This window comes from Lathyrus oleraceus, chromosome 5 (genome assembly GCF_024323335.1).
Source record: "Lathyrus oleraceus cultivar Zhongwan6 chromosome 5, CAAS_Psat_ZW6_1.0, whole genome shotgun sequence".
In the NCBI taxonomy this organism is placed as follows: domain Eukaryota; kingdom Viridiplantae; phylum Streptophyta; class Magnoliopsida; order Fabales; family Fabaceae; genus Lathyrus; species Lathyrus oleraceus.
This window is the reverse complement of record NC_066583.1, coordinates 290,934,980-290,946,594: the sequence shown is the minus strand read 5'-3', so window position 1 is coordinate 290,946,594 and position 11,615 is coordinate 290,934,980.

The following is an 11,615-nucleotide window of genomic DNA, read 5'->3' as shown; positions in this document are numbered from 1 at the left end:
CAATACTTACTTCGACCCCTTCATGACTCTGGGGACATATTGCTCTCCCTTGAACATATATCCTTTCTTTTCGAATTCACCAAGAGAAATCAAATTTCTCTTTAGGTTAGGTACATACCTGACACCAGTCAATAACTTTATGGACTCATCATGGAGCTTGAATCCCATATATCCAATACCTGTAATTTGCAAGCTTTGTTGTTTCCTAGTAGCACTGATCCACCATCTTGATCACATAACTCCTCAAACACATATTTGTTTGGAGTCACGTGCCAAGTGCAACATGAGCCCATCATCCATTCCTTGCCAGATATGTTGCTCGAAACTAGCAGAACATCAGACGATTCAAAATCATCTTGAACAATGGTTGCATTTTCATTATCCTTACCAGCATGATCTTTCAGGCGTTCAAGACACGCCTTTCTTGTATGACCTTTATTCTTACAGTGGTAACACCTAATTCCGGGAACATTACCACCATAAGACTTATGTTGACCTTTACTCTTCTTCTTCTCAAACATGCCGTCTTTCTTCAATAATTTCCCTGGAAAAACCTTCACTAATAGACGATGTCTTGTGCTCCTTTCATTCATTCCAAAACTTAGAGTACAAGGATGATTGGAAACTTCTTCAAAGTTTAGGGAATCTCCTCCATATAAGAGTTTTTTTAAAATGAACATGAGACTTAGCTAAAAAACACAACAATAAAAACCTTGACCTTCATCATCAATACTAACCTCGATATTCTCCAGATCAAGAATCATCTTGTTGAGCATATATAATTGCTCTGTCAAGACTCTATCTTCACCTATCTTGAATGAACACAGGGCATGCTTCAGTTACAAACGATTTACCAGAGATTTAGTCATGTACAACCCTTCAGTTTTTTCCACACACCTGCTTTCATCTTCTTCTTCAAGGCCTACAGAAGAACCTTAATAGCAAGGCTCAATATAATGGCATTGTGGGATTTATCGATCATCGTCGTCTTCTCCTTCTCTGTTAGGGCGGCATCCATATTCTTAGATCCTTTCAACGCTTCTAATAAACCATGTTGAACCAGTTGGGCTTGCATCTTCAAACGCCTCAAACCAAAATCATTTACACTAGTGAATTTATAAATCTCATACTTCGTTGATGGAATCTTGATCCATGCTCATAGCACTAGTTTGTTGTGAATAAAAACTATGAGAAAGATTGATTTTCTTGAACAAAGACAAGAAATCTTTTTGTTTTATGAAAGCGAGAGATGAGGGGAAAAGAAGAACAAGAAATGGTTAAAACTGTTTTTCTATTCACTTTTCCAATTAGGGAAAAGGTTAAAAGTGAATAACAACCAATGTTTAACCCTCTCTTAATAATCTGAGAGAGAAACCTATTTATACTACAAGCTAACTTAAACACTAGGCTAACTTATACAATTGCATGCTACAACATGCTTCGATTACAGCACACACATCTACGAGTCCTGCATGCTTGAATGTACTTCGACTAGAGCATGCACAACTCCTGTTGAAACATAGAGATATCCCTGTCGAGACTAGAGTTGGGTCCAAAATACCACATTAATCTTATCAACACACTATTAGATGAAGAAAATCACCTTGAAATTCATATTCTTCAATTCTTTATGGCCAGAACACTCGATGCATCATTTGGAAGGTCTTGAGTACTTGTTTGTATTATGTTTGCTGCATTTTGGAAACCAAGTATCACCTTCATATACTTGTAAATTTATTCCAATTATTGTGGCCAATTTATAATGATACTTCTTCGAGGGAGGATTAGCAATGGGAACACATGTACGTACTTAATATAATGTTCAATATACTAGTTGTAAGATATAATAAAGACCTTATCATTCCCTTAAATATTGGTACCTCTACATCATTACCTTCTTCATTCTTTCCTAACATGCAACTAGTTTCCATGGGAGTTCCAATGCTTTTTGCATACTTTATATCAAAACACTTGAGCAATTCAAGGAATCACTTTGATTAGTTGATGAATGTGCCCTATTCTAGTTGCTTTACTTTCAAGCCTAAGAAGTATTTTATATCACCCATCATATACATTTTGAATTTACCTTGTGTGAACTCAAAAATATTTTCACAATTTATTGTCAGTGGAACAGACAATAATATTATCTATATATATTTGTACTAGAAAAAGGTGTTTTTTCTTTATGTTTTATAAAAATGGTTGTATCAACCTTACCCCTTTGGAAATCAATTTTCAAATTGGGACCTACTCAACCTCTCATATTGATCTCTAAGAGCTTGTTTGAGTTTGTATATAACTCGTTTTAGTTTAAAAACATAATTTAGATGTTTAAAATTTTCATAATTGGACAATTGAGATATATAGATTTTTTCATTTATAAAACCATTTAAAAATGACTTATAATACCAATCTAATACAGTTTAAAATTTATGATAAACGTGAAGAATGAAAATATGTCATTTTGTCATTGATGTCCTTCTCTTGAATATACCCTTTGATTACTATAAGCCTTATTTCTTGGGATTATTATGCTTTTGTCTACTTTATTCCTAAAAACCTATTTGGTACCAATTTCATGACGGCCTTTAGGTTAGGGACTAAATCTCAAATCTCATTCTTTTAAATTGGTTTAATTCGTCGCCTTTAGGTTAGGGATTAAATCCCAAATCTCATTCTTTTAAATTGGTTTAATTCGTTTTTCAAATACATAAGCCAATTTTAATCAATAGTTGTATCTTTAATATATTTAGGTTTAAATTGTGAGACAAAAGCACAATAATGACAAAACTTACTTATGTGTTGCATAATACCTTCATTAATATCACTTATGATGTTTTCCTAAGATAATCCTTGAAAACTTTCCAATTTTGAGCAAGGGAATCATTGGTTCAAGTGTCTTATTAAATAGTAATTTCTTCCTCTTCATCATACTTATTTGATTATTTATCAGTCTTCGGTGAATTATTACTAAGAATTGCATCAATGGGTGTACCTGAAATATTTAGAGACGAAATACCTTTCTCATACTTTTGTAAACCAGTTTAGTTAAAGACTACATCAAATGACTTTTAAAAGCATATATTGTGTTTATTTAATATTATATAACCTTTTTTATTATCAATGTCTAAGGAAGATTCTCATGTATGCTTTTTCATCACATTCATCAAGGTTTTGCTTTCAATGATTCACTACAAAACATTTGCACCCAAAGACATAGAATTGAGATGTGTTTGGTTCCCTTCCCTTAAATAACTCACAAGATATTTTATTCAAAAAAAAATTGAAGTAAATAGAAATGTCACTGGAACAGGGGATTTGAATAGTAGCCTAATAAATTTTTGTATCAGAGTGATATATCAAGAAGTTTATAATGTAAAAGTATGGCGATGATAGATAGAGAAATATGAACTAAGAAGCCAAGAGTGTTTCTTAATCGCATCCCATTTATTTATCTAATGATTAAGAATTCAAGAGTATTTCTTAATCACATTCCATCATTTCACCGCATCATACCAAAGAGACATAGAGAGTCAAGAGTACTGATTTTTTATCTGTATCTTTGAAAATTTTCAGTGTCCATCCATAATGTAGAATTAGAAGTAAAAAGTTCAAGAGTCGACTACTTTACATCTAGTTCTTTGTCCATAAGTCAACGCATAATATTCATTGCATCAGAGGAAAAATTTGGATATGTTTAATATTTAAGTTATCTTTTACCATGACGATTTGAAGACAAAAGTCTTCATATCCTCCAATTAAGTATGTTTAAATAGGGGGCAACTATCATACCTCAATTTTCCTCAAGCATTCATTCATCAAAGCATTTGCATCATAGTTCAGTCAGTCATTCAGTAATTCAGTAAAAGTTGACATTCAGTCTCAGTTTGTTTTAAATTCAAAATTTGAGTTAATTGCATTTCCTGGATTTTCATCATCTCATGCATCTTTTAAAGCCAATTCAGGGTCATCAAAATAAAATTTCGGTTCTTCAGGCATACCGGTAAAATCAATTCGACATTGTGCATAAAATTAGTGGATAAAATATTTTAAGTTTTGACCTGTATCAGATTATTTTACGAAACTATGTGGCGCGTAGGTCGTGTTGGTATGCTCGTTTTATTTTTCTGACACCATTTACAGTTGCATTTTTACCTGTTAGAGTTTGTTTACCCGAGTATTTTTAATTGCATTTTTGAACGCGTAGATCAAATTTATATGTTCATTTTTATTTTTCGATCAAACGTGTATCTCATTGTTATTTGTACCGTTCTCTTTTCTATCTTGTTTTTAAAATTAATTAGATTAAATTGATTTTCTTATTTCAGTTAGTTTTGTTTTCAATTGTTAGTTAATAATTAAATTTAAAAAGAAGTGTTGATTTGGTCATGGAATTTATCATTAAAAACCCTACATGTACATTATATAAACCAATTTAGCCAATGCATGAAGGAAAAAGTCAGATCAATAAGTAATCACACCAATAAGTAATCACACGTTGCACTCTCTCTTATTCAGCATGAAGAGAGGAAACAAACTTTGAATAAATAAAAACTTTGAAGAAAAAATGACATTCAGAATTTGAAGAAAAAAATGACATTCAGAATTTTCTTGACAACCTCTTCTTTGTATGGAAAAAAGGTATCTCTCTATTTTTCCAGCTACCATTTCCTTTAAACAACACAAATCCCTCCACCGTAAACACCATAAACTGGCACACAAACCACCACTAAGTTAATTCAAACCCAACCACCTTACTCTCTCACGTTGCCATTCTCCAAACCATCATCCACCTGCACTTCAAAATAACTCAGCCTTGTGATTCAGTAAATTTTCTTCATATGTTCCACTTCTTAACACCAACATTTCACCTTTTTTTTTCTTTTGAACAATTAGACAAACAAGTTACGCTAAAGTGCAGGCGAACTTCTCCTTTTACACACCTCTCCATCACCATAGTCGACAAAACAACCTTCAACCTCCTTCTTACTCACTTGTCCCTCCACCGCCGTTCTAACTCCCCTCTATCCACCGTGAGAAGCTCCACCGCCACCACACGGAACTCCTCTTGAAGCACAACGCTGCATCACCGTGAAACGCACTCCGACCGCCGTGACAGAGACCACCTCACGTTCAACTTCTCTCTGTCCTGTAGCTTTACTATACAACAAGAACAACTCAACCGCTACCGTCGTTCACATGCATGGTATTCTTTCTTTTGTGTGTTTACTTTTAGTTTTCATTTGATTTTATTCATAGTTGAATTTTGAAAAATGTGATGATTTGTTTAAGTTGTTGTTGCTTCTTTATCAACCATATGCGATTGGCCGAGAAGGAAAAAATTGGAGCATGTTATTTTGTTCTTTGCATTTTAATTTGTTTTTTCTGTTGAAAATAAATAGAGTAGAAAGAGGTGTTGGTTTGCATAAAAGAGAAGATGAATTTGAGTTAAAGGAAAATATAGTTCAGAGAAACAATATTATGGTTTGCATGTAGAAAGTTTCCGGTTTGCTTTATATATATATATATATATATATATATATATATATATATATATATATATATATATATATATATATATATATATATATATATATATATATATATATATATATATATATATATATATATATATATATATATATATATATATATATATATATATATATATATATATATATATATATAGTTGTTTAATTTATTTTAGTGCGTTTAGATTAATTAGGTAATCCCATTCGCACATTGTTAATAATTTCATTAACTTTTCACATCAATTTTAAATTCTTTTCACCACGTTTTCAAACTTTTGAACCATTGCTCAGATCCTTTCAAAAATAAATTTCACTTCATCAAAACAATTCACGTCAAATTATTTTCGTCGACGCGAGTGTTTGAGTCAACGTCAGTCAAATACCTTCTCCGTTCAATTCAAAAACTCTTAAAATCAAATCAAACACTTGACCCAACGTCAAGTTGATTTTGTGCTTTCAAAAAACACTTTTGCAATAAAAATTGGAAAGAAAAAGACTATCTTGGTGAAATATCCAGTCATAGTTTTGAATACTAAACCCAAATAGTAATTGCTTGCAAGCTCAAGTGTTTGTCTTTCGTCTCAAAACACTTGTAAATACTCAAACACTTTTGCAACAAATTGGAAAGAAAAAGACTACTTGGGTGAAATGTTCATTCATAGTCCTGAATATTCGACCCAAATAGTAATTGCTTGCAAGTCATGAATATTCGAGTATGCTTTATTCACTTTGATGCGAAACAAACAAAGACTCCAACCTCTAAGAGCGAGTAGCAAGTAAAGGTTTAACCGCTTAAGTGCGATCTAAGCATCACTCCCTAAAAGTAATCAACTAACCCATGGTTCTCTACTATGAACTACGGAGCTTTGATTTTCTCATTGCACCATGATGTCATACGGTGAACTGGACTTTATTGGATTTGTAATCGCAATGTCGCGGTTAGCAAGAGTCGCCACCGACTTTTCTTTTATCCCATAAGGAAAGGCGGAAAAGAACAGGAAAGACCTTAATTTTAAATTCTTAGGTTCGGGAGGTACTTTATACAAAGGGAAGGTGTTAGGCACCCTTCGTATCCATGGTTATCCATGGGCTCTTAATTGCTCAATCATTTATGTTTTCTTTGTTTGAAAAAAAAGTGGTTGAGAAATGTATGAAAAATGTTTTGAAAATGAGAATTTAACTTTGTAATGATTCTTGCATGAATGTATACAAAGTGGTTATCTCGTATAGTTTTTTGAAAGTAGTTTAGAAAAATATAACTCGGCAATGATCCTAGTACGGACGTATGCTAAGTGGTGATTTTCTAAAAAAAGATGTTTGAAAGGTGTGAGGTGTGAAAAGTATTTTTTATTATGAATGAGCAATTAAGGTTACACCTGTCCGAGGTCTTTCCGGGCATTTCCTATCCTTATGAGGGTAAAACTGTCCTTACTATTGAGAAGCAAGTAGTTTATCCTTGGGATGTTGAAGGGTCATCGTAAGGGTCATCGATCGGTCATTGAAGGCAACAGTTGTGAGGATACCTTAGCGTTCGAAGGGACTATCATCATTTAACCGTAGGCTACACCGAAGGGTCGTCGAGGGACAAAATCGTATTTTCGAAGGCAACATCCGAGGGACTATGATGATTTAACCGAAGGGTCTTTGCTAAGGATATCCCCATATTCGCGGGACATGACCGTTATACCGTAGGGCAGCAAAGAGAGGTCCAAGATCACTTATTTAAAGGTCATATTTTAAAGTCAATTAAGTAATTAAGTCCATACTAAAATCAATGCATTAAAATTAATACATTAAAATTAATACATTAAAATTAAGACATTAAAATGAACACATTAAAATTAATTAGGCCACTTAGGGTGAGTCTCCACAAGGGTATCCCACAAATAAAGTGGGAGACCTAAACAGCAATCTTTTCCCGGGACATATGAACCTTTGCAAAATTCAGCAAACGGGTTAGAATACCAAATCAGGGTGCAATCGAGAGTTGCACCAAAGTAATAGGTAAACAAAGCATGGTTACAACAATAGGACGAAGAACAGCGACATCCATTACAACAATTCAAAGTATCCAGGCATACTTAAGTTACATGCAAAGCCTCAAATATATTTATGAATCTCAATTATGATATCACATGTGAATTAGGAACATAAAGCGATAATAGTAACGCAAACCTGTTTGCAATTGAGTCGCCACCTTGAATTGGCCGATCGGATAGAATTGAGCGGAGGTGACCTTGCTGCCGCCGTAAGATTAGATTCGGTAAAAAGGCACACAATAGTTTCCGTTGTAGAAACTATTGTACGAAAAGAATTAACTAAATACCAAAAGGGAATCCGGAATTGCAAAAGAAATAGTGTAGCACTTGTAAAACACAATGCCTAAGCTGCTGGAAAAGAAGAAAAAAAAATGCAAAGGCGAAAACGGCAAAGGAAAAAGAATCTCGGAAAAAGCCCTCTGTTTAGGTTTTCAAGGTGGCTATTTATATTGTTGTCATTAGGTCATGCATGCTGCCCAAACAGTCTTCAACGTGCGCATGGATATAGTGGATGCAGGGCCCAACATTCCTCAACGGATCTTCAAGTCTCCGAAGCGTTACCTGCGCCTACAAAGTAGGGGAATGGTGTGACGTTCGTCACACCATGTGTGACGCCCGTCACAGGGGTGTGCTGCGTGACGCTCGTCACGCCTTCTGTGACGCCCGTCACAAGGCTGTGTTGCGTGACGCTCGTCACGCCCTCTGTGACGTCCGTCACAGGCACAACATTTGTGTCTTGCGCTTTGGGCTGGGCTTTGCTGTTTGGTTCGTTTTCTTTTCTTTTTGCACCCCTTTTTCTCCGCTTCCAAATAAACCACTTTCATATTATCACTGGGTGAGTGTGTAGGCCAGTTTGGGTCATTCGCGAGCTGGGCCTTTGTTCCTTTAAGTGTCATAAAATGAGTCGGAGTGCCCTGAAATGTCTTGAAATATTAATGGGCAAATTTTGGGGTATGACACATGAGAATACGTAAGCACAGGATTCTGAAATCTTCACGAACACAACAATAAAAAACATAAGTTTAGTACATTTCTTTATCTTTTCTCTCGTTCAATAAAGTAGAAGATCGCAAGTAAATATCACGCTAACATTCAATCGCAAATCTAACTAAGAGGTTCTCGTTGAGTACAACGAACGTGAGATGGCTAATACATTCCCCTTGCGTAATCGACCCCCGAACCCGAATTTGGTCGCGACGATCTTTTTCTTTTTCTTTCATGGCTGTTTTTCGGTGACGACTCTGTTCGAATCAGTTTCCCGCAAGCGTGATATACGTTTCCCGAAGGATCCCGTTTTTCGAGATGCGACATTATGGTTACTCAAACCCTATGCCCAAAAGGTCTATATAAATATTCCTTCCTCCATGGGAAATGGGACAAATCATTACACCCTAAGTATGACACTCATACATAACATAACTCATATTAATCACACCCCTCAGAAGCTTATACGCAAGCATACAATTCTGTAATAAGGTCTTTCACCTCACATGAGTGGGTCCCCAAAACCACCATAAAACATCACCGCATAGGACTTATCGTCATTTTGAGCAAATCCTAACTACGATACAATGTAATATACCTACTAAGGCCTCTGAATCCCCATGCCCATACAGAATGAACACGCACACATGTACTTTTGACCAATATTTACCCTTTTGTGAAGAATCCCAATGAACTCGTCTTTTCCCTATAACAATTGATGTCTAACAAAAAGAAAACCTTGCAATGTTGAGATCATTCATAAATAATTTTTTCTCCGCGCATTTGTATTAATAAATCAGGGAAAGTCCTTGTGGGCTCAAAGGGTTATGGTGTAATTGATCCCCATTTCATTAATACTAGTGCCTTAGTTAGATATAACATGGATAGAGAAGTTGTTGAAATTCCCATTAGGTTGTCTCGTAATTAATTTATGTTGGTATGTATAAGTTTTTTATAACTTGAGTTTATCTTTGACTTTGTAGGAAAAATGTCGAACTTACAATAAAAATTGGTGAAGTTGTTGAAGAAAAAAAGGGGACAATGGAAATTTGGCGAAATCTTTAACCTCGTCTATCTCAAAAATGACACCTTCAAATCTTCCAAAGAGAAAAGACCGACCCATAAGGAACCATGATTTTGTGTCGGCCCAAACATATCGAAGGCCCCGTTCTAATTTCAAAAATTAGTCCAAATTTATAAAAAATACAATTATAATAATTAAAAATATATATTAAAAATACAATTATATATTAATTAAAAATGAATTTAATTATAATTATTTTGAATTTTGATCAATCTTGATTTTTTATATGTATTGAATTTTTCTATTAATATATTTTTAATAATATTTTATTTACTTTTATTAATATTTATGAAAAAAAAATAAAATTTTTAAAATTTGGGACCTCTAAAATTTGAGGCCCTGTGATGCAGCACATGCTGCACTTGCATATATATATATATATATATATATATATATATATATATATATATATATATATATATATATATATATATATATATATATATATATATATATATATATATATATATATATTATTGTTTGAATCGATCATTATGGGAGTTGGATCCTCTCCTGTGAGATTTTCATTAGAGAATATATATATATATATATATATATATATATATATATATATATATATATATATATATATATATATATATATATATATATATATATATATATATATATATATATATATATATATTGGACCCTCTCCCGTGAGATTTTCATTAGAGGCAGTTCACTCCAGTGCTGGTCTCGTTCATTCATTTGTCAATAACATGATTTTATTAAAGGTTAAATATACAACACCCTTGCAATATAGACGCCTTTCGTTTTACCCCTGTAATATTATTTTTTGGGATTTCTTCTGTAATATTTTTCTCTCCTAAATGTACAATTTGAACACTGAATTTGGGGGATAAATCAAAAAAATATATTATAAAGGGATAAATTTCGCACTTAGGGGACAAATGACACAAAATTTTAACATTTTAAGGGGGATCAAATTTTTTTTTACAATAATATTTAACCATTTTATTAATATATAATGTAAAAATCAAGTGGCTTAGATTTCACTGGCGATAATCCCCTCCCTTATTAATGAGATGAAATTTAGGTTTAAATTTACATTGTAAAATGTTTTTTAAACCTTTAATGTGGTAATCTACTTGTTAAACAAACTAAAATATTATAATGGCTTTAGATTTAACGAACACATATATTATCACATTGAATTAAGTGACTGCATAATCGACATGTATTCAATATGAGTGTTATTTCTTCGATATTTATGAATGAATAATATAAGATGAGTGAAATGAAAAAGATATCAATAATAACTTGAATATACGAAATTTGAACTATAGAAAGGGGAATTTTATCATCTCCCACTTCTTCTTAACTTTCACTTTTCAATTTACTAAGGTAGATTATTTATTAAGCTTCAATCTTTAGTCAGAATGAGACGAGAGACTCGAAATCCTTGCATGCATGCAACTACCTAAGAGGAAATGTTGACATTTTGGTTTTAATGGTTAAACTGTTGATGAATTTAGACTCAAATATAAATTACTAAATTGCATAATTAGACTATGTATATAAATGAGATTAGATGATTTGTACCATTTATAGAGAACTAAGGGAAGTTTAGGATGAGTCAAGAATCGATTAACTTAATCTAAATTTTCTAAAAATATTGTTTTTATGCTAATAACCATAATGTCTTAATATTTTGACCTTTCTTATGGTATGATTTCAAACTCTATCACTAGAATTACTAAGAGAATGTATTGTAATAAATCATAATTCTAATATATATATAATTGATCTATGAGGACATTAGAGGACCTTCGGCTTAGTGTAAAAAATGTAAAAATTAAAACTAAAATAAGTGTAGTTAGATTGATATTATATCTAAATTGTTATCTTTAGATAATAGACACATTATATAAAAATTGCACATGTCTAGTAATTAATGTTAGCAGTCATCCATTAATAGAACTTATTACTCGAACAAGTTGAGCATTCTCAGAC